Source organism: Anabrus simplex, chromosome 10 (assembly GCF_040414725.1).
Source record: "Anabrus simplex isolate iqAnaSimp1 chromosome 10, ASM4041472v1, whole genome shotgun sequence".
NCBI classification, from domain to species: domain Eukaryota; kingdom Metazoa; phylum Arthropoda; class Insecta; order Orthoptera; family Tettigoniidae; genus Anabrus; species Anabrus simplex.
Window position 1 is genome coordinate 127639853 of NC_090274.1, and position 22857 is coordinate 127662709.

The 22857-nt window shown below is 42.4% G+C and overlaps 1 protein-coding gene across 1 annotated transcript in view; it reads left to right on the forward strand.

The window, feature by feature from the left end:
* Positions 1–22857, forward strand: part of LOC136881915 (putative phospholipase B-like 2) — a 166874-nt gene that overhangs the window by 118025 nt on the left and 25992 nt on the right. The gene's annotated exons all lie outside the window — the stretch shown is intronic.

The following is a 22857-nucleotide window of genomic DNA, read 5'->3' on the forward strand; positions in this document are numbered from 1 at the left end:
AGCGTCCTGAATAGCGCCCGAATTCAACTGAAATTTATAACAAAAAAATCCTTCAGGCAAGCAACTCAATGGTCCTAGAGATATGAGCAATGAAGTTTGGGTAAATAAAATATAATAAAATATGAGAATATATTTTTTACTTATTCGTAAAACATTACAACACTTTTCTTATTGATCGTTATCTGGTTGATTAGATTAGCACTTTGCCTTTTTCTACCACTACGATTGCTAATGTGATTTAATGCAGAGTTTCATTGAAGGCTTTATAACTACATTCGGTGTGGGCATTTATCTAAAAATTTAAAAGAACGCATCAGGGATTGAACCAAGGAACACATTACAGAAAGGATTATGTGAATGAGTTAATTTGGATAGGATTCAATTTGTTTTACGTCGCACCGATACAGGTAGGTCTTATGACGACGATGGGGTAGGAATGGCCTAGGAGTGGGAATGAAACGTTCGTGGCCTTAATTAAGATACTGGCACATTTGGACTGCGTGAAAATGGGAAACCACGGGAAACCATCTTCAGGGCTGTCGACAGTGGGATTCGAACGCAGTATTTTCCTGATGGAAGCTCACAGCAGCGCGCCTCGTACCGCACAGCCAACTTGTCCGGAAAGGAGTAAAGAAACAAGTGATTTTCGAAATTTAACTTTTTAGTTTGATGGAGCAATCGGGCCCTTTAGTATGGGGATGCGTACTTTGTCTGCTGACCAACAATGAGACTAGAACCAGTGTTACGGTAAGTCTGAAATATTTCTCGAGTTGTAGATATAATTAATTACGGTTCACAAACGTAAATGTGAAGGAAAACAAAAGAAACATCATGCTGAAAGAAAATAAGTAGGGACTTTTTCCTCTTCGGGTTCGCTGGATCATGTCTCCACGATGAAAACTCTCCCTGAAGTGGATGGATGAATAGTGACGATGTGGTTGATGAGAGGTGATCGGGAGATCGGATGCTTCTCGATGGAACGCACGCGGCTTTGTCCCACACAAGTTCGTACGGCGGGCCTTTTAGAGGGTGGCGCCCTGCGTTGTGCGTCTGCATAGCTCCTGCATCCTGAATTCACAAGAAATGTCGTCATGAATGTCTTTCTTGGTCCACCACGAGGGCGTTTTCCAGGTATATTACTTTCTAAAATTTCCATCAACACATTCTTATGTCCCATGCAAGAAAGTTGTCTCTTCCTAGTCTCACTCAACAGCTGTCTCTTTTCTTTGTCTTCCTCTCCACGCAACTTACTCCTTGCACATCTCATCTTCTAGCCTCTTAATATCAGTCTGGGTCAATAGAGCGCAACAGACCAAACGTGAGATTTCATCATTCTTTTACGTAAGATTAGGGACATTGGTTTCTGCCATAGAATGGAAGGCTCGCTTTGCTGTTGCTATCCGTAGAGCTCCAGTGGTGGGAGCGCTAAATCTGAACTTCTCATGGTGCAGCTGAGTGTAACACCTCCTTGGCAAGGTGCTCAAATACACCAGCTTACTAGCACGTAAAAGAACTCCTGCGGTACTAAAGTCCGGCACCTCGGCGTCTGTAAAGACTATAAAAGTGGGGCGAAAAGCCGTACTGCATCCTTTGGGAAGATGCAGAGGAACTCTTCTCGTATCAGATCACCACTGATCCGCCTTGAACCATTTCACACAATCCCTAATTCCTCTTCCTATAAACAAATATTTATCCCAGTTCCAACTTTGCCTTCCTACTTTTAAAATCTTAGTTAAGTCTTATTCCTTTGCTAATATCGTTCTACTGACAGCACAGAACATACTCCTTAGTCGAACAGCTACTCTGCGTACGCCCAAATTTTCCCTGTCCATGGTTTGCAAGATTTTCGTAACTTTACTCTATTACCGCAACAAATCGTGCTGTATTCCTTCAGATCTTTTCTCAAATAAAGTAATTTTGAGGGCTCCATAACACTGAAACCTTAGCCCTGTCCTTTACATCCTTAACCATCATCAACCAACTCCAGTCACCCGTCCCACTGTGGGTGCGGGTGGTAGAATAACATCCTGCCTTTCTTAGGGCTCTTAACTTAGGACCTTACGTTGGCGACTATAGGGCGTGCAACGGTCCTCACTTTCGTATCTTCTATCCCTCCTCCCTCGACCAACGCTTGTTCTTTTCCGACCCCGAGGATATTATGCATCGAGGCCTTCCAACCTTAAATTGCAGTACAGCGTAGATGGAGCGCGCTGTTGCGAAATCGACTCGTGAAGATCACGCTCGAGTGTGACTCAAACAGGGCGTCACAGTTCCACATTTTTCGTTTGTAATTTTAACTTCATTCATTCATAAATTAATATTTGTAGGGTGGTAAAATAAATACAACGTACCTTAATCACTGGCGTTGCTCTCAGACATTGGACGTACACCTTCTATCCTTTCTGCAAGGCCTGATGTTCCCGCGTTGGATGAACCGGCTTCGGGAGATGAACTTGAGGATGATACAGACGATGAAGAAAGTCGTATTAAAAAATTTTCATCGTCGACATCGTCCTGTAATTCGTCTGCTTTCCACAAATCTCTTTCACTTTTCTTTACTTCGTTCACGTAATTTGCCCAATTGTCTTATGTTTTTATGGCATAAAAATGTTTGTTCAGCATTATGAACAAAACCATGTTCATTACCCGCATTTTCCTTGCATTTTTCTGCCGTCCTTCTCTTTTTTTGCTTTTTTTGCGGGAGTTCGCAAAGGACCATGTGTGTGTGTTCCTTCCTTATAGCATAGATTGTTCTTTCGGAACAACCTGTAGCTTTAGCTGTTTCACTGACTGCGCTGCTCATAGTCATAGTCTTTAAAAAATAATCCAGGACACTCATTATAATACTGCTTTCTTTTCCCCTGAGTTTACCTACGGAACGTTTCTTTTTAATTTGACGATCCATTGTACATCCTTCTGCACTTTTTTCTTCGAACAAATAACCCCCCGCAAGAGCACAAACTGACAACTACACAGACTACACAAATACAACAAACACAATCCACTTGTCCTCAAGAACTATACATTTATTACTGATCTTGTCCGGCCCCATGGCTTAAATGATTAACGTGCTGGCCTTTGGTCCAGAGGGCCCCGAGTTCGATTTTCGCCCGGGTCGGGGATTTTAAACTTCATTGGTTAATTCCAATGGCTCGGGAGCATTAGAATTCATCACAGGTAGGGCCACATTCTTATAGACGCGCAGGTCGCCTATGTGGCGTCAACTCGAAAGACCTGCACTCGGCCTCCTCGGAGGCCACATGCCATTAAATATTATATATATCACTGATCTTTATGTAATCAATCTTATAATACTGATAAAATGAACACCACTGCACACGGCTGTCAGTATATTTAAAAGCTCAGCCAGCCGAGTCACTCGTGAAACGTAAACAAACGAGACGTTCTCCCTGTCATAAATTAAGAGATAACGAGATAAAGACTTGAGGTATGATTTAAAAATAACTTCCATATCCGAAGACCGTTTGCTTTGCTTTAACCACGCCATGATCCTTCTGCACTTTTTCTTAGAAATTAGATCCCCACGCACGAGCACGAACTCACGAACCACACAAACGAAATACACTTGCCCTCAAGAATTGTATATATGTCACTGATATGTATTTAATCACTATTATACATACTACTGACGAAATGAGCACTGCACTGCATGCGACTGTCTGGAAATGTTAAAAGCGCATATTTGGGAGATCATTACCGTACTTCAGCCAGCCAGACAGCCAGCCAGCCAGCCAGCCAGCCGAGTCACGCGCGAAACCAAAATTCAAGGATATATTCTTCCTATCACAAATTAAGAACTAAGCAAGATAAGAACTTCGGGATTGTTTTAAAAATAACTTCCATATCTGAAGACCATTTGCCTCGCTTTGACCCCCCATGTAAATTCAATAGGAAAGGCGCTGGCCAGCGACTGACTTGTTCGTGCCTGCACATAAAATTCCCGGAACATGACTGAAAATAAACGCATATAACTGCATTTTGTTATTTTTTAAATGTAAAAATAAACTTATCTACATCGAGCTGAAATGTTTCTTTACCAGCAGTGAAAAATTTAGGAAAATTATGAATATAAAATAGGAGTTATGACATGATAAGTTCTATGCAATGAAGATTTTGCATTTGGCGAAACTTTCCATTATATTGCCATTTTTACACTAAATTATTTTTTTACATTTTTTTTGTTAACGGCATCAAATGCGCCTTAAAATTCTGTACACAACACGATATTCACCCATTTTAAACGATAACATTCTGATTTACGGATATTTGGCAAACCCGCTGCATTAGAGTAGGACAGCGCTACCCGCAAAACACGGGAGAAGGAAAGAGACGGAATTATCCCATTACTGCTGTACTGCAGTTTAAGGTTGGAACGCTCTATAGGTACTTCGTGGCTCTTGTCTTTCTTTGACCGATACCTTCATTTTTGGACGTTGTGACGATAGTATAAGATTTATAATTTAATAATAATTGGTACTAATGATAATAGTACAGTATTATAAGACGGTGAAAGGAACAGACATTAAATGGAAGATCAATAATAGAAGTGCATTGCCTTTCATAAATCAAGACTGAGACACCTTCGATAATCTTAGCTGAATGCTGGAACTAGCAAGCAGTCAACCAAATCAGGAGCAATGGAGATAAATAAAATTCAACATTAAATAGTGAAATAATACGAAGCGTGAAAGCTTGATACTTGTTCATCTACCTGCAACACAAGAATAACTGTAAGGCCGGAAATCCTGGAAGTGCACAAGCTCGTGAGGAATGAGAATTCGCAAATACAAGAAATGGTGTGAACTTCCCCAGATGGTAGGGCAAGAGGCCTCACATCTTCAGAGTGGCGAGATGCCATCAAGATGACAGCGAATGTAATACCTGTATGAGTTCTTTCTGTTGAACACAGTGCGCATGTTCTGCGATCTTATCATCATGGAGAACTTCCAAGGAAAGATGATAGCAACTTGATGAATGGTTGATGGAAAGGGTCGTAGCAGCCTTTCGGAAGTTGCAATAGCGGCGGTCTAGATGATGGACTGATGCTGCTACACGACTGAAACAAACAGGAAACTACAGCCGTAACTAACTCTCGAGGATCTGCATCTCCGGGTGGGCACTACACGGAAGAGGGAAACCACCAGGAAGATGGATGCAGGCGTTATGCGAGTAGGAGTGTAGAATGTTAGAAGTTTGAATCGTTATGGAATGTTAGAGAATCTGAAAAGGTAAATGGATACACTACAGTTAGCTATAGATTGTGTAAGTGAAGTCCATCGGCTGGAAGAGCAGAGTTTCTGATCCGGCGACTACAGGATTATCAACACAAATCAACACAAAATCCAACAGAGGAAATTCAGGAGTTGGTTTAATAATGAATAAGAAAACAGGCAGTGGGTAAGCTACTACGACCCGCGTAGTGAAAGAATTATTGTTGTCAAGATAGACACCAAACCAATGCCGATCACAATAGTGCAGGTCTATATGTTGCAAGTTCATCGGATGATGAAATCGAAAGAATATATGAAGAGTTAATACGATATGTAAAAGGTGACGAGAATTTAATTGTGATGGGAGACTGGATTGCAGTGGTAGGCCAAGGAAGAGAAGAATTCGGATTGGAACAAAGGAATGAAAGAGGAAGTCGGTTGGTTGAATTTTGCACCGATCATAACTTAGTCCTCGCCAGTACTTGGTTCAAACACCACAAACGATGGCTGTGTATGTGGACGAGACCTGGAGACACTGGAAGGTATCAAATAGACTTCATTATGATCAGGCAGAGATTGAAAAATATCTTATTGGGTAGCACAAGTTTCCCGGGAGCAGACGTAGATTCTCATCACAACTTGTTGATCATGAAATGTCATGTCAAGTTGAAGAAAGGAAGGAATGCAAGGAGATGGTATCTAGACAAGTTGAAATAAAACAGTGTGAGGGTTAGATTCATGGAACATGCTGCACAATGACTGAATTAAAAGGTTGAAGGAAACTCAACAGAAGAAGAATGGACAGTAGTGGAGAATCAGGTCAGTAGGGCTGTTGATAAAAGGTAAGACGAAAGGAAATATCAACCATGAATCAATGGATGACTCAGGAGATACTGGACCTGATTGAAGAACAACGAAAATACAAGCATGGAAGAAATAAGGAGGGCGATTAAAGTGGATAGAAAGTGCAGAACAGCTCAGGAAGAATGGCTGAAAGAGAAGTGCAAGGATGTTGAAGGTTGTATGGTCCTAGGAAAAGTAGATGCTGCATATAGGACAATCAAGGAAACCTTTGGAGAAAGCAAAACTAGGTTTATGAATATTAAGAGCTCACTTCTAGGGAAAGAAGACGAGGCAGGAAGATGGCAGGAACATATCCAACATTTGCATCAAAGTAAAGACGTAGAGGATATGGTTCCGCTGCAAGAAGAAGCTGTTGATGCTGATGAGATGGGAGACCCAAATTTGAGGTCAGAATTCGACAGAGCTTTAAGGAACACAGAACTGAATTACTGCCAGCCTAAGAAGAAACCAGCATGGCGAGCTTATTTCACTTGGTGTGTAAGATGTATGAGACAGGAGAAGTGCCATCTGATTTTCGGCAGAATATTGTTACACTTGTTCCGGGGATTCTGTGGAACGCAGAGGGGAAAGAAGGTGCGGGCACGAATGGGCGGATATAGAGGAGTCAAAAGATTAATTAAAAACTTTGAAATTGGAGCTATATTTCTTCCTTATATCTTTTTTTATTTTCAAATGTTGAATTTTACACTTTGCTAAGCAAATAGTACATCAGGTACAGAATAATGTCAGGACAATCAGAATGATCAATTAATATCCAATTAACAACCTGAGTTTGAAGCTCCCTACATGAGCACTCTTGCTCCCTTAAACCAACAGTGAAGGAGGCGGGTCTCATCAGTGGAGGAGCAAGTTTACACGTCATGAAGGTTACAAATTCCCGGCACAACAGTCACTGTCTTAACTGCTCAACAGTCTGAGTGGCTGACTGTAACAGGGGTAACGAGTATCCATACTATCGGTCCTTTGGTAAAAACAAAAGGTTAAAATTACTGGCCAAACATCAAAATGGTGAGAAGGCGAACACTTGCACCCCATGAACTGGGCTCACGTTACAGAGCCTACGGAGGTGACTAGGTTACAGAAATTACTAGATAGATTTTAAAGGCTGAAAAATGATAGTCACGCCCAGGAACGAGCTGAGAGGGTACCACACTCTCTATTCCCTGATTTTGGTTAAGTTCTTTCGACTATTTTGAAATTTACATTTGAGAAAATAAACGTTACCTTACTAAAGATTTGAGACCTTCCCCTCGAGCTATCTTTCAAAGACTATCACATAGTTAAGCCAAAACTGCCATTACCTTGAGCTGGTGGAGCTCCCGAACATGCCGAAGGAGCCTTTCCGCTTACTTCGTTACGTACACACTCTAGACTGGAGCGATCACTAAGACAACGTGGCTCACCAGCCCTCGGCTTTTATAGTGGAGAGGAAAGTTCCAGAGAAGTCTGGGCCAAGGCCATCACACGCCCCCAATTCTTATTGGTTAATTTAATAAATATCAGAATATTTTGATTGGTAGATAAATAAATGCACAAAATTTCTTATTGCCCAACGCCTTGAGTTGGCGGGAGGAGATAGAAGTGTTGATAGCTTTTAAACATCATAAACGAACACTAGATATTACAGTTTAGGAAACCTTGACATAAAAATTACAGTAGTATAATTGGATGGTTCTGCGGCACCTCCGCCGCCGCACGCCTCCTCCTCCGCCGCCTCCTCCGCCGCCGCCCGCGGGAAATTTGAATTTTGGCGGGAAATTTGAATTTTGGCGCGAGATTTGAATTTGTAAACAAAGCCACGTGCATTTTGACAGCTGTCGTCGACAACAACGCAACGCTAACCTCACTGCTGCCATCTTGACGGGCCTAAACCTCACTAGTGCCAACTTAACCTAACTAGCATGAGGTAAACAAAGCCACGTGTTTTTTGACAGCCACGTGCTTTTTGACAGACAACAACGCATCGCTAACCTCAGTACTGCCATCTTGACGGGCCTAAACCTCAGTAGTGCCAACTTAACCTCACTAGCGCGAGGTAAACAAAGCCACGTGTTTTTTGACAGCCACGTGCTTTTTGACAGATTTGTAAACAAAGCCACGTGCTTTTTGACAGACAACAACGCATCGCTAACCTCAGTACTGCCATCTTGACGGGTCTAAACCTCAGTAGTACCAACTTAACCTAACTAGCGCGAGATAAACAAAGCCACGTGTTTTTTGACAGCCACGTGCTTTTTTGACAGCTGTCATCCGCCATCTTTGAGCACTGTGCTGCCCTCTATATCGCAGTAGCTGCAAAATTCATCACCTGCCATCGGCAGTGCTGCCATCTTGACGGGTCTAAACCTTAGTGCTACCAACTTAACCTAACTAGCGCGAGGTAAACAAAGCCACGTGTTTTTTTGACAGCTGTCATCCACCATCTTTAATCTATAGAGCACAGTGCTACCCTCTTTAGCTACTTACCTTTGAAATGTGGTGGCGGATAATTTGAAAAATGCTTTTTTGACAGCAGCCATCTTGCATCGCAAACCTCAGTGCTGCCCTCTTTAGCTAGATACCTGTGGTGGCAGACAATTCCACGTGACAGCAGCCATCTTTAATCAAGAGAGCACCGTGCTGCCCTCTATGTGGTGGTGGTAAATTCCACGTGGTCTTGTTTGGAAACAAACTCACGTGCTTTTTTGACAGCCGTCATCCACCATCTTTAATCAACAGAGCACAGTGCTGCACTCTATGTGGTGGCGGCAATTTGAAAAAATCTATGTGCTCTTGTTGGGAAACAAATCCACGTGCTTTTTTGACAGCTGTCATTCGCCATCTTTGAGCACTGTGCTGCGGGCAATTTCGTCAGCTGTCATCCGCCATCTTTGAGAACAGTGCTGCACTCTATGTGGTGGTGGCAAATTCCAAGTGCTTTACAAACCTATGCGCTTTTCTGACAGCCGTCATCCGCCATCTTTGAGAACGGTGCTGCCCTCTATGTAGCGGTGGCAAATTCCAAGTGCTTTACAAACCTATGCGCTTTTCTGACAGCCGTCATCCGCCATCTTTGAGAACAGTGCTGCCCTCTATGTGGTGACGGCAAATTCCACGCTACTATCATGCGGGCAATTTCATCACCTGTCATCCGCCATCTTTAATCCACAGAACACCGTGCTGCCCTCTTTATGGCTACTACCTTAAGCACGTAGTAGCGGGCAATTTGAAAAGTTCTGTTAGCTATCATCCACCATCTTTAATCAAGAGAGCACCGTGCTGCCATCTTTAGCTAGATACCTTTGAAATGTGGTGGCGGCAAATTGAAAAATTCCACGTGCTCTTGTTTGGAAACAAACTCACGTGCTTTTTCGACAGCTACCATCCGCCATCTTTAATCAACAGAGCATAGTGCTGCCCTCTTTAGTTTGAAATGTGATGACGGCAAATTCCACGTGCTCTTGTTTGGTAAACATAGCCATGTGCAGCTGTCATCCGCCATCATTAATACAGAGAGCACCGTGCTACCCTCTTTATCGTAGTAGATGTAAATTCGTCACCTGTCATCCGCAGTGCTGCCATCTTTAGCTAGATACCTTTGAAATGTGGTGGCGGATAATTTAAAAAGAAAAATTCTACAGCAGCCCTCTCTCGACGCTAATTGCATAAGATGGCGGCTATACATGACTCCTTAAGGGTGCTTACGCAAGATGGCTGCTATACACAGGTTCTTATGAGACTCCCTTGGGATGCTTGCGCAAGATGGCAGTTATACATGGCTCCTTATGAGATGCCCTAGGGATGCTTGCGCAAGATAGCGGCTGCTCTTATGGGACGGCTTAAGGGTCCTTGCACAAGATGGCTTGAGACGCCCTAAGGATGCTTGCGCAAGATGGCGGACACAAGAATGCGGCTATACATAACTCCTTATGAGACGCTTTAAGGGTGCTTGCGCAAGATGGTTGCTACTCTTAGCTTAGAGGCTAACGTGTCGTGCTAGTTCGATTCATTAAATTTAGGGCTTAAATGCAAAATGTTAAATATCTCGAAAACGATGCATCGTAGAGCAAAACGGACAAAATTTTTCCGCCTAATACGTAGGTTCGTAGTATCAGGAACAAGAAAAAACATAGTCTAATGATGAGATCAACGGTTCGATTCCTACTTAAGCCCTTTGGCATTCGCAGCTATCTATTTCCACAAGATGGTGGCTGCTCTTATGAGAAACAAGATGCCTTGAGACGTCCTAGAGATGCTTACGCAAGATGGCAGACACAAAATGGTGACTATACATAGCTCCTTATGAGACGGCCTAGGGGTGCTCGCACAAGATGGCGGCTACTCTTATGAAGAAAGCTAGCTTAGAGGCTACTGCGCAAGATAACAGCTGCTGTTATGCATGTGGTGGAGGGCAATTTGAAATTCTATGTGCTTAATCAACAGAGCACCCTGCTGCCCTCTTTAGCTGAAATGTGGTGGTGGATAATTTGAAAAATTCTTTTGACAGCTATCATCTTTAAAAACAATGGCGACTATACATAGGCTGTTAAGGCCTTATCATTCTCCTCCTCCTCCTCCTCCCCCTCCTCCTCCTCCTTCTCTACCTCCTCCTCCGCCTCTTATGTCAAGGCATAGCTTTATATCGAACAAGTTTAAACCTGCATCGCGAAGGCAAGCGTGTGCAGCGATAACATTATTGTGCATGTTTAGACTTTCGAAACATAAGAAGAGTAGAATCAAACGCTGTACTCGATACGACATGTGATCAGAACATTGATTGATGCGTTCAGAAAAACAAAATAAGTGATCAAGACTAGAATCGAACAATGTACTCAATACATCATGTGTTTAGAATATGTCAGGGGATACGCTTGTTCTAAGAAGATCAGATTGAAACATAACAAGACTAGAATAGAACACTGTAATCGATGTTATTAACTTCAACATGTGATCAGAACATTGATTGATGTGTTCAGAACACAAAATAAGTGATCATGACTAGAATCGAACACTGTACTCGATACAACATGTGATCAGAACATTGATCGATGTGTTCAGAACACGAAATAAGTGATCAAGACTAGAATCGAACACTGTACTCAATACAACATGTGTTTAGAACATGTTAGGGGGTACCCTTGTTCTAAGAAGATCAGAATGAAACATAACAAGACTAGAATCGAACACTGTAATCGATGTTGTTAACCTCAACATATGATCAGAACATTGTTTGATGTGTTCAGAGCAAAAGTACAATTTTGATGATTTGCTTAGTGTAAAATCAAAAACTATGGAAACACACTGTGCACATATCGCGTAGCTAACTCGCTCAGTAAGCAATATTGCAAAACTACAACTTCAATGATTTGCATAGTGTAAAAATCAAAAACACACTGCACCCATACTGCGCAGCTAACTCGTTCGGTAAACGATATAGCCAAAGTATAACTTCAAATTATTTACCTTCCATCATTCGTCTTGTGTGTAAAAATCAGTCGAACAAATTATCGCAGAAACATGGCTGAAAAAAAATCGTGATAGGGTATGGAACCCAGGGGTTACATCTTATCAGAAGGGCAAAAAGGATGAAAGGACTCTTCCTCCTCCTTACCGCACATTCCTTGTAGGGCTAATTGGCTGAAGGGCTAATGAGCAAAAGGGCTAAAGGGCTAATGGGCTAAAGGGCTAAAGAGGCAACAACCTCGTCGATCGCTATCAGCAAGAACGCTTGTACTTTGTTAAGTGTAGAAAATTAATCTTTATTTGTAAATGGTTTCATGTTCAGAACAAGGAATGGAACCTAGGGGTTACGTCTTACGTAATAAAATCCCCGAGGTGCGATGAGTTACGTTTTTCGAACTAGTGTTTGGAACACTGAACTTTTCAAGATGATAGCAGAGAGTTTAGCAATGTTCTGTTGTTGGATTTTAAATTCCGAGCTACAACATGCATAAGGTGGCAGCCTTGAGGTTTACCGCCGTAAAGATGGCAAGAGTGAGGTTAACAATGTTCTGTTGTTGGATTTTAAATTCCGCGCTACAACATGCATAAGATGGTAGCCTTGAGGTTTACCGCCGTAAAGATGGCAAGAGTGAGGTTAACAATGTTCTGTTGTTGGATTTTAAATTCCGCGCTACAACATGCATAAGGTGGCAGCCTTGAGGTTTACCGCCGTAAAGATGGCAAGAGTGAGGTTAACAATGTTCTGTTGTTGGATTTTAAATTCCGCGCTATAACATGCATAAGGTGGCAGCCTTGAGGTTTAGGCCCGTCAAGATGGCAGCACTGCCGATGACAGGTGACGAATTTTACATCTACTACGATAAAGAGGGCAGCACAGTGCACTGTGCTTTAAATATGGCGGATGACAGCTGTCAAAAAAGCACGTGGCTATGTTTACCAAACAAGAGCACGTGGTCGTGACGTCACGGTCATGTAATCAATCCTTAGCTCGACGTCGTTAAGAGCAGCATTAGGATTAGCTATGCTCAAAAGTCTTGGGGACAGAGCAGCAGTATGAATTGCTATGTTTCAAAGTGTGTACACATCACCTATCGATTTTACATGCATCGACCATCGAACTAAACTTCATCCGCTAGATCGCGCTGCTATCTTAGCATGACTTTAAAGTACAATGAATAGCCATGTTTCAAAGCGTGTACACATTACCTGTCGATTTTGCACGCATCGACTCTCGTACTAAACTTCTTCCGCTAGATTGTGCTGCTATCTTAGCATAACCTATACGCGTGACCTTAAAGTACAATAAATAGCCATGTTTCAAAGCGTGTACACATTACCTATCGACTTTGCATGCATCGAATCTCGTACTGAACTTCTTCCGCTAGATTGTGCTGCTAACTTAGCATAACCTATACCCATGAACTTAAAGTACAATGAATAGTCATGTTTCAAAGCGTGTACACATCAACTATCGAATTTGCATGTATCAACTCTCGTACTAAACTTCTGCAGGTAGATTGTGCTGCTATCTTAGCATAACTAAGACGCATGAACTTAAAGTACAAAGAATAGCTATGTCTCAAAGCGCGTACACGTTACCTATCGATTTTGCAAGCATCGACTCTCGTACTAAACTTCTTCCGCTAGATTGTGCTGCTATCTTAGCATGTCCTTAAGGTACAAAGAATAGCCATGTTTCAAAGCGTGTACACGTCACCTATCGATTTTGCATGCATCAAATATCGTACTAAATTTCTTCCGCTAGATTGTGCTGCTATCTTAGCATAACCTATACCCATGAACTTAAAGTACAATGAATAGTCATGTTTCAAAGCATGTACGCATCAACTATCGATTTTGCATGTATCGATTCTCGTACTAAACTTCTTACGCTAGACTGTGCTGCTATCTTAGCCTAACCTATACGCATGAACTTAAAGTACGAAGAATAACCATGTTTTAAAGCGTGTACACATTACTTATTGATTTTGCATGCATCAAATATCGTACTAAACTTCTTCCGCTAGGTTGTGCTGCTATCTTAGCATAACCTGTACGCATGAACTTAAAGTACAAAGAATAGCCTTGTTTCAAAGCGTGTACACATTACCTAATGATTTTGCACGAAACGACTATCATACTAAACTTTTTCTACTAGATTGTGCTAAAATCGTGTAAGTGTGCTGCTACCTTAGCAAAACCTATCGATTTTACATGCATCGACTATCGTACTACACTTCCTCCGCTAGAGCATGTAGCAATCGCTTTTGTGTATCCCTAACCCATGTGCACGAACTTAAAGCACAAAGAAGAGCTATGTTCTAAAGCGTGTACACATCACCCACCGATAATGTATCGAATATCGTACTAAACTTCTCCTGCTAGAGCGTACGAGTATCGCTTGTGCGTGCACGAACTTAAAGCATAAAGAATAGCAATGTATAAAAATCTTGTAAACAAAGCAGCAGCATTAAGTATAGCCATGTTTAAATGCGTGTACACATCATGTATCTATGATGCATGCAGTACTAAACTTATTCCATTAGAATGTACAAAGTTCGCATGTGTTTGTACTGCTATCTTAGCATAGCCTATGTGCATGAACTTAAAGCATAAAGAATAGTTATGTGTAAAAAATCTTGTGAACATAGCAGAGTGTTAACTACGTAGGTGAAGACAGTGAACTTTACATGCTGAGGCAACATACTACGTGACCGTGACGTCACGACCACGTGCTCTTGTTTGGTAAACATAGCCACGTGCTTTTTTGACAGCTGTCTTCTTGACGAACCCTAACCTCACTTTGAAGGACAATAGAGCGTCGCTAACCTCACTCTTGCCATCTTTACGGCGGTAAACCTCAAGGCTGCCACCTTATGCATGTTGTAGCGCGGAATTTAAAATCCAACAACAGAACATTGTTAACCTCACTCTTGCCATCTTTACGGCGGTAAACCTCAAGGCTGCCACCTTATGCATGTTGTAGCGCGGAATTTAAAATCCAACAACAGAACATTGCTAAACTCTCTGCTATCATCTTGAAAAGTTCAGTGATCCAAACACTAGTTCGAAAAACGTAACTCATCGCACCTCGGGGATTTTATTACGTAAGACGTAACCCCTAGGTTCCATTCCTTGTTCTGAACATGAAACCATTTACAAATAAAGATTAATTTTCTACACTTAACAAAGTACAAGCGTTCTTGCTGATAGCGATCGACGAAGTTGTTGCCTCTTTAGCCCTTTAGCCCATTAGCCCTTTAGTCCTTTAGCCCTTTTGCTCATTAGCCCTTCAGCCAATTAGCCCTACAAGGAATGTGCGGTAAGGAGGAGGAAGAGTCCTTTCATCCTTTTTGCCCTTCTGATAAGATGTAACCCCTGGGTTCCATACCCTATCACGATTTTTTTTCAGCCATGTTTATGCGATAACTTGTTCGACTGATTTTTACACACAAGACGAATGATGGAAGGTAAATAATTTGAAGTTATACTTTGGCTATATCGTTTACCGAGCGAGTTAGCTGCGCAGTATGGGTGCAGTGTGTTTTTGATTTTTACACTATGCAAATCATTGAAGTTGTAGTTTTGCAATATTGCTTACTGAGCGAGTTAGCTACGCGATATGTGCACAGTGTGTTTCCATAGTTTTTGATTTTACACTAAGCAAATCATCAAAATTGTACTTTTGCTCTGAACACATCAAACAATGTTCTGATCATATGTTGAGGTTAACAACATCGATTACAGTGTTCGATTCTAGTCTTGTTATGTTTCATTCTGATCTTCTTAGAACAAGGGTACCCCCTAACATGTTCTAAACACATGTTGTATTGAGTACAGTGTTCGATTCTAGTCTTGATCACTTATTTCGTGTTCTGAACACATCGATCAATGTTCTGATCACATGTTGTATCGAGTACAGTGTTCGATTCTAGTCATGATCACTTATTTTGTGTTCTGAACACATCAATCAATGTTCTGATCACATGTTGAAGTTAATAACATCGATTACAGTGTTCTATTCTAGTCTTGTTATGTTTCAATCTGATCTTCTTAGAACAAGCGTATCCCCTGACATATTCTAAACACATGATGTATTGAGTACATTGTTCGATTCTAGTCTTGATCACTTATTTTGTTTTTCTGAACGCATCAATCAATGTTCTGATCACATGTCGTATCGAGTACAGCGTTTGATTCTACTCTTCTTATGTTTCGAAAGTCTAAACATGCACAATAATGTTATCGCTGCACACGCTTGCCTTCGCGATGCAGGTTTAAACTTGTTCGATATAAAGCTATGCCTTGACATAAGAGGCGGAGGAGGAGGTCGAGAAGGAGGAGGAGGAGGGGGAGGAGGAGGAGGAGGAGAATGATAAGGCCTTAACAGCCTATGTATAGTCGCCATTGTTTTTAAAGATGATAGCTGTCAAAAGAATTTTTCAAATTATCCACCACCACATTTCAGCTAAAGAGGGCAGCAGGGTGCTCTGTTGATTAAGCACATAGAATTTCAAATTGCCCTCCACCACATGCATAACAGCAGCTGTTATCTTGCGCAGTAGCCTCTAAGCTAGCTTTCTTCATAAGAGTAGCCGCCATCTTGTGCGAGCACCCCTAGGCCGTCTCATAAGGAGCTATGTATAGTCACCATTTTGTGTCTGCCATCTTGCGTAAGCATCCCTAGGACGTCTCAAGGCATCTTGTTTCTCATAAGAGCAGCCACCATCTTGTGGAAATAGATAGCTGCGAATGCCAAAGGGCTTAAGTAGGAATCGAACCGTTGATCTCATCATTAGACTATGTTTTTCTTGTTCCTCATACTGCGAACCTAGGTATTGGGTAGAAAAATTTTGTCCGTTTTGCTCTACGATGCACCGTTTTCGAGATATTTAACATTTTGCATTTAAGCCCTAAATTTAATGAATCGAACTAGCACGACACGTTAGCCTCTAAGCTAAGAGTAGCAACCATCTTGCGCAAGCACCCTTAAAGCGTCTCATAAGGAGTTATGTATAGCCGCATTCTTGTGTCCGCCATCTTGCGCAAGCATCCTTAGGGCGTCTCAAGCCATCTTGTGCAAGGACCCTTAAGCCGTCCCATAAGAGCAGCCGCTATCTTGCGCAAGCATCCCTAGGGCATCTCATAAGGAGCCATGTATAACTGCCATCTTGCGCAAGCATCCCAAGGGAGTCTCATAAGAACCTGTGTATAGCAGCCATCTTGCGTAAGCACCCTTAAGGAGTCATGTATAGCCGCCATCTTATGCAATTAGCGTCGAGAGAGGGCTGCTGTAGAATTTTTCTTTTTAAATTATCCGCCACCACATTTCAAAGGTATCTAGCTAAAGATGGCAGCACTGCGGATGACAGGTGACGAATTTACATCTACTACGATAAAGAGGGTAGCACGGTGCTCTCTGTATTAAAGATGGCGGATGACAGCTGCACATGGCTATGTTTACCAAACAAGAGCACGTGGAATTTGCCGCCATCACATTTCAAACTAAAGAGGGCAGCACTATGCTCTGTTGATTAAAGATGGCGGATGGTAGCTGTCGAAAAAGCACGTGAGTTTGTTTCCAAACAAGAGCACGTGGAATTTTTCAATTTGCCGCCACCACATTTCAAAGGTATCTAGCTAAAGATGGCAGCACGGTGCTCTCTTGATTAAAGATGGTGGATGATAGCTAACAGAACTTTTCAAATTGCCCGCTACTACGTGCTTAAGGTAGTAGCCATAAAGAGGGCAGCACGGTGTTCTGTGGATTAAAGATGGCGGATGACAGGTGATGAAATTGCCCGCATGATAGTAGCGTGGAATTTTGCCGTCACCACATAGAGGGCAGCACTGTTCTCAAAGATGGCGGATGACGGCTGTCAGAAAAGCGCATAGGTTTGTAAAGCACTTGGAATTTGCCACCGCTACATAGAGGGCAGCACTGTTCTCAAAGATGGCGGATGACGGCTGTCAGAAAAGCGCATAGGTTTGTAAAGCACTTGGAATTTGCCACCACCACATATAGTGCAGCACTGTTCTCAAAGATGGCGGATGACAGCTGACGAAATTGCCCGCAGCACAGTGCTCAAAGATGGCGAATGACAGCTGTCAGAAAAGCACGTGGATTTGTTTCCCAACAAGAGCACATAGATTTTTTCAAATTGCCGCCACCACATAGTGTGCAGCACTGTGCTCTGTTGATTAAAGATGGTGGATGACGGCTGTCAAAAAAGCACGTGAGTTTGTTTCCAAACAAGACCACGTGGAATTTACCACCACCACATAGAGGGCAGCACGGTGCTCTCTTGATTAAAGATGGCTGCTGTCACGTGGAATTGTCTGCCACCACAGGTATCTAGCTAAAGAGGGCAGCACTGAGGTTTGCGATGCAAGATGGCTGCTGTCAAAAAAGCATTTTTCAAATTATCCGCCACCACATTTCAAAGGTAAGTAGCTAAAGAGGGTAGCACTGTGCTCTATAGATTAAAGATGGTGGATGACAGCTGTCAAAAAAACACGTGGCTTTGTTTACCTCGCGCTAGTTAGGTTAAGTTGGTAGCACTAAGGTTTAGACCCGTCAAGATGGCAGCACTGCCGATGACAGGTGGTGAATTTTGCAGCTACTGCGATATAGAGGGCAGCACAGTGCTCAAAGATGGCGGATGACAGCTGTCAAAAAAGCACGTGGCTGTCAAAAAACACGTGGCTTTGTTTATCTCGCGCTAGTTAGGTTAAGTTGGTACTACTGAGGTTTAGGCCCGTCAAGATGGCAGTACTGAGGTTAGCGATGCGTTGTTGTCTGTCAAAAAGCACGTGGCTTTGTTTACAAATCTGTCAAAAAGCACGTGGCTGTCAAAAAACATGTGGCTTTGTTTACCTCGCGCTAGTGAGGTTAAGTTGGCACTACTGAGGTTTAGGCCCGTCAAGATGGCAGTACTGAGGTTAGCGATGCGTTGTTGTCTGTCAAAAAGCACGTGGCTGTGAAAAAACACGTGGCTTTGTTTACCTCATGCTAGTTAGGTTAAGTTGGCACTAGTGAGGTTTAGGCCCGTCAAGATGGCAGCAGCGAGGTTAGCGTTGCGTTGTTGTCGATGACAGCTGTCAAAAAGCACGTGGCTTTGTTTACAAATTCAAATCTCGCGCCAAAATTCAAATTTCCCGCCAAAATTCAAATTTCCCGCGGGCGGCGGCGGAGGAGGAGGCGTGCGGCGGCGGAGGTGCCGCAGAACCATCCAATTATACTACTAATTACTTTAGAAATTAATAGTTCATCTTCACCCCAGAGGGCACAACATAAGTTGATAGTAGAGACATGTGTCGAAAAATGTCCAAGCTTCTTGTACTAGTAGTTTCACGGTTTACGTTTTAGATGGCCTTATGCAAGGCGGGGCGGGTCTACCTCCTGTTCAACAGCTAACCCCAAGGAAGCCAGTGCCTACAAGTGTGAATACTACTGCACCATTAGTTTGGTATCTACACGTATCATTTAGAGAAGCATGGAAAGCCAAGTTGGGAGAAGATCAGTCTGGCTTCAGAAGACATGCAGGAACGCGTGAAGCAATCGCACTTTGCATCTGATCTTCGAGGATCGAATTAAGAAGGTCAAGCCCACGTACACGGTGTTCATAGTTCTTTAAAAGGCATTCGGTAATGATGTCTGGAACAAGCTATCTGAGATCCTGAACGTGATCGGGATCAGATACTGACAACGAAGAATTATCTACAATCTGTGTAAAAGTCAGTCTGACGTGGTAAGAATCGAGGGCTTTGAAAAATAGAGCAATCTTGAAAGGAGTGAAGCATGGTTGCAGTTTGCCCTCCCTACTTTTCAATGGTTATATAGAACATGACGTAAGGGAAATCAAAGAGGAATTTGGAAAGGGACTCGCAATCCAAGGAGCGGAAATACAAATGCTGAGATTTAGCTGATGATATTGTCATTTTATCTGAGACTGCGGAAGATCTGGAGAAATTGCTGAGTCGCACGGACAGGGTCATAGAGAAGGAGTACGAGATGAAAATAAATAAGTCGTTACAAAAGTAATGGAGTGCAGTCGAACGAAGGCAGGTGATGCAGGAAACATTAGATTAGGAAATGAAGTCTTAAAGGAAAGAGATGAATATTGTTACTTGGGTAGTGAAATAACTGTCGACGGCAGAAGTAAGGAGGACATAAAATGCAGACTAACACAAGCAAGGAAGAGCTTTCTTAAGAAAAGAATTTGCTCACTTCGAACATTGATATAGGAATGAGAAAGATGTTTTTTGAAGACTTTCGTGTGGAGCGTGGCATTGTATGGAAGTGAAACATGGACGATAAGTAGCTCAGAAAGAACGAGAATAGAAGCTTTTGAAATGTGGTGTTACAGAAGAATGCTTAATGTGAGATGGATAGATCGAACCACGAATGATGAGATACTGAATCGAATTGGTGAGAGGAGATGAATTCGGCTAAATTTGATGAGAAGAAGAGATAGATTGATAGGAGACATCTTGAGACACCCAGGGATTGTTCAGTTGGTTTTTGATGGAAGTGTAGGAGGTAAGAACGGTAGAGGTAGATCAAGGTATGAATATGACAAGTAGATTAGACCAGGTGTAAGATGTAATAGTCATGTAGAAATGAAGAGATTAGCACAGGACAGGGTGGCAACAAATCACTGAAGGCTCCAACAACCACCTATAAATACTCACCTATATGCTCACAATGGTAAGATTAGCAAAGCTATGGATAACTTAATAATTTATGATGATACAAAGTGTCGGACGGCACACCACCACCACCACCACCACCACCACCACTCCAGTCACTCGGGTGTGGTATACGAGTCTCTTCTATCTTTGTCTGACCATCAACCATTCTCTCTCTCCTCAACATATTTCTTTACTAGCCGGGTCCATTTTTCACTGGATCTGCCAGCTGCTCTGTTTCTTTTCAATTCCCTTCTTCTAGTCCTGCTTGTATTCATCCATTTCACAGGGCCATAGCACTTGAGTCTTGCCTCTCCTGTTCGCACCTTCCCTCTTTATGGTGCGCGAGGATTATCCCGTAGCTTTTTTATGTTTAGTCCTCGGCCCGAAGGCTGGTTAGATCCTCAACAGTTCCACCATCAGCTGTCATAGATGGCCTAGGCATCACTGAAGAGGTGTGCTAGGGAAATGAGGAGTGAGGTAGTTTCCCGTTGCTTTCCTCACCGAGCCAGAAGTTGCTATTACAAATCAGTCTGGCAAGCCCACTGAAATGCATGCACCAACCGACCCAATGAGCAATATTTTCACACCATTCATAGCAGGGACTTGCTGCAGAAGGAATGGCATTACTAGCATCACTCATACCTCAGTCACTTTCATTTTTTCAAAGCCAAGGATAAAGCTGAGATCGATCAATGAAAGTAACAAAATTGCTCTAGCCTATACCAGAAGACATAGTGCACTGTAAACACTAGGTCCTGCCAGCAAAGGCATATTATCCCGTAGCAGTTGTCCACTAACAACACTCGTATTTCTTGCTGCATTGCTCCTACTAATATTGTTTACTTTTTTTTTTAGTATTCATGTCGAAAATAAGTCGCCTAATCCACTTTAGTTTTTCTGAATGGGGAACATTTTGTAAATTCCTAGAGGTGTCCGCTGTTGGGACGGTTCACAGAAAGAAGAAATTTGTGCTCGAAATGGTGCTGTTATGCATATGGCGGGTGTCGAATGTGTTAGTTCAGGTTCAACGTATCACCAGCCATCTAGGCATCACTGAAAAGGGACTCATATTTCGTCGCCTTACAAGATTAGGACTTATAGAAATTCAGGAATTATGGACAAGCCTACTGTAGATATTGATATCTATATTTCTGAATATATTCTCCACTTAGGGGCAAGTTAGAATGAAACTGATACAACATAAGGTAGTCAATATCTGACGTACACATAAACACTACAAAAGCTAAAGTACCAAAATGTGTTCGTAATTTCGTCCCCCACCAAATTTATGGCAAGTACAATTAATTTTAATAGTTTTCCTTTCTAACTTTCCCTATACTTAATTACTTGAAGGCCATTCATGAAAAATGTTTCCTTTGTATTCTTTTTAACGTAGTCTTTCAGCGTTGTTCGTGGAATGTTAAACGCTTTACTTCCACGTTTGTAATCCATTACCTTGTCCCTTAGGCTACTGCCTTAATAGCTTTTTTCATAGCCTCCGTATCCCGCTGCTTGTGTTTTCCCATCTGAAAATCATAATAAAACTTAAATAAGAAATAAAATGAAGGGGGACGAAATTACGAACATTTCTTAATTTATTACAATGACCGCCACAATAAAACACCAATCACCTGACTGTAGTTATTTCTCGCCAGGAACCAACCCACACGACTGCAGTCATACACATACCAGTGCTCACTCTAGGAGTAACTCAGGTCAGCATGAAAAGTGAATCCTCCTTGTTCACGGGAACTAAACGTGGTGCACGCAACGGGATGAGGCTACGCGTGTGCGCGCGGCTTAACACTAGGTACCAAACTGCAACTCGCTAGGGGAACGAAATTAGGTGCAGGGACGGAATTTGTTCCCCTACATTGTCGTTTCCCGTTGTTTTCCTCACTGAGACCGAAGTTGCCATTACATATCACTTTGCAAGCTATGGGCGACATTTGACTTCACTCATAACAGAGACTGTCCGGGTAAGGAATCGCTCATACGTGAGTGAGCTTTATGTTGTTAAAGTCAAGGATGAGACTGAGGGGGGGCAATACGGTGTCCCCTGCCTCTGTAAGAGGCGACTAAAAGGGGTCCCAGGGGCTCTCAACTTGGGAGCGTGCGGCAGGCTCCTCACTTTCATCTATCCTATCCGACCTCCCTCGGTCAACTTTTGTTCTTTTCCGACCTCGATGGCATCACAGCACCACTGATCTCTAAACATAGACCGCTGATGGCAGCTCTCCGCTGCAGGAAAAAGTACGCCAAGTTGAGCGCGCGGTCCGCCATGTTGGTGTACCCATCCTAGAGCTCTCCTTATGGGGAAGCAATGATAATATAATCAATTTCAAACCGCAATTAATAGCGCATTGGAATAATTAAAAATATAGAGACATGTTCACTCAAAGCATAAGGACATTGGGAACACCGACAAGTCATTCCAAGGTCAGTAAATCTCCGGGATATCAATAAAAAGGAGTGTATAATAACGGCCGACAAATATTAACTTAGGTGCTGAATACATGCAATTAGCGATCGGTAATACAATACGAGTAAAAAACAGTTTCTGGAAACGTTGCTGTAAATTTTATACATGTATGCCACAAAATTATGCATTCTTAAGGGGAGGTAT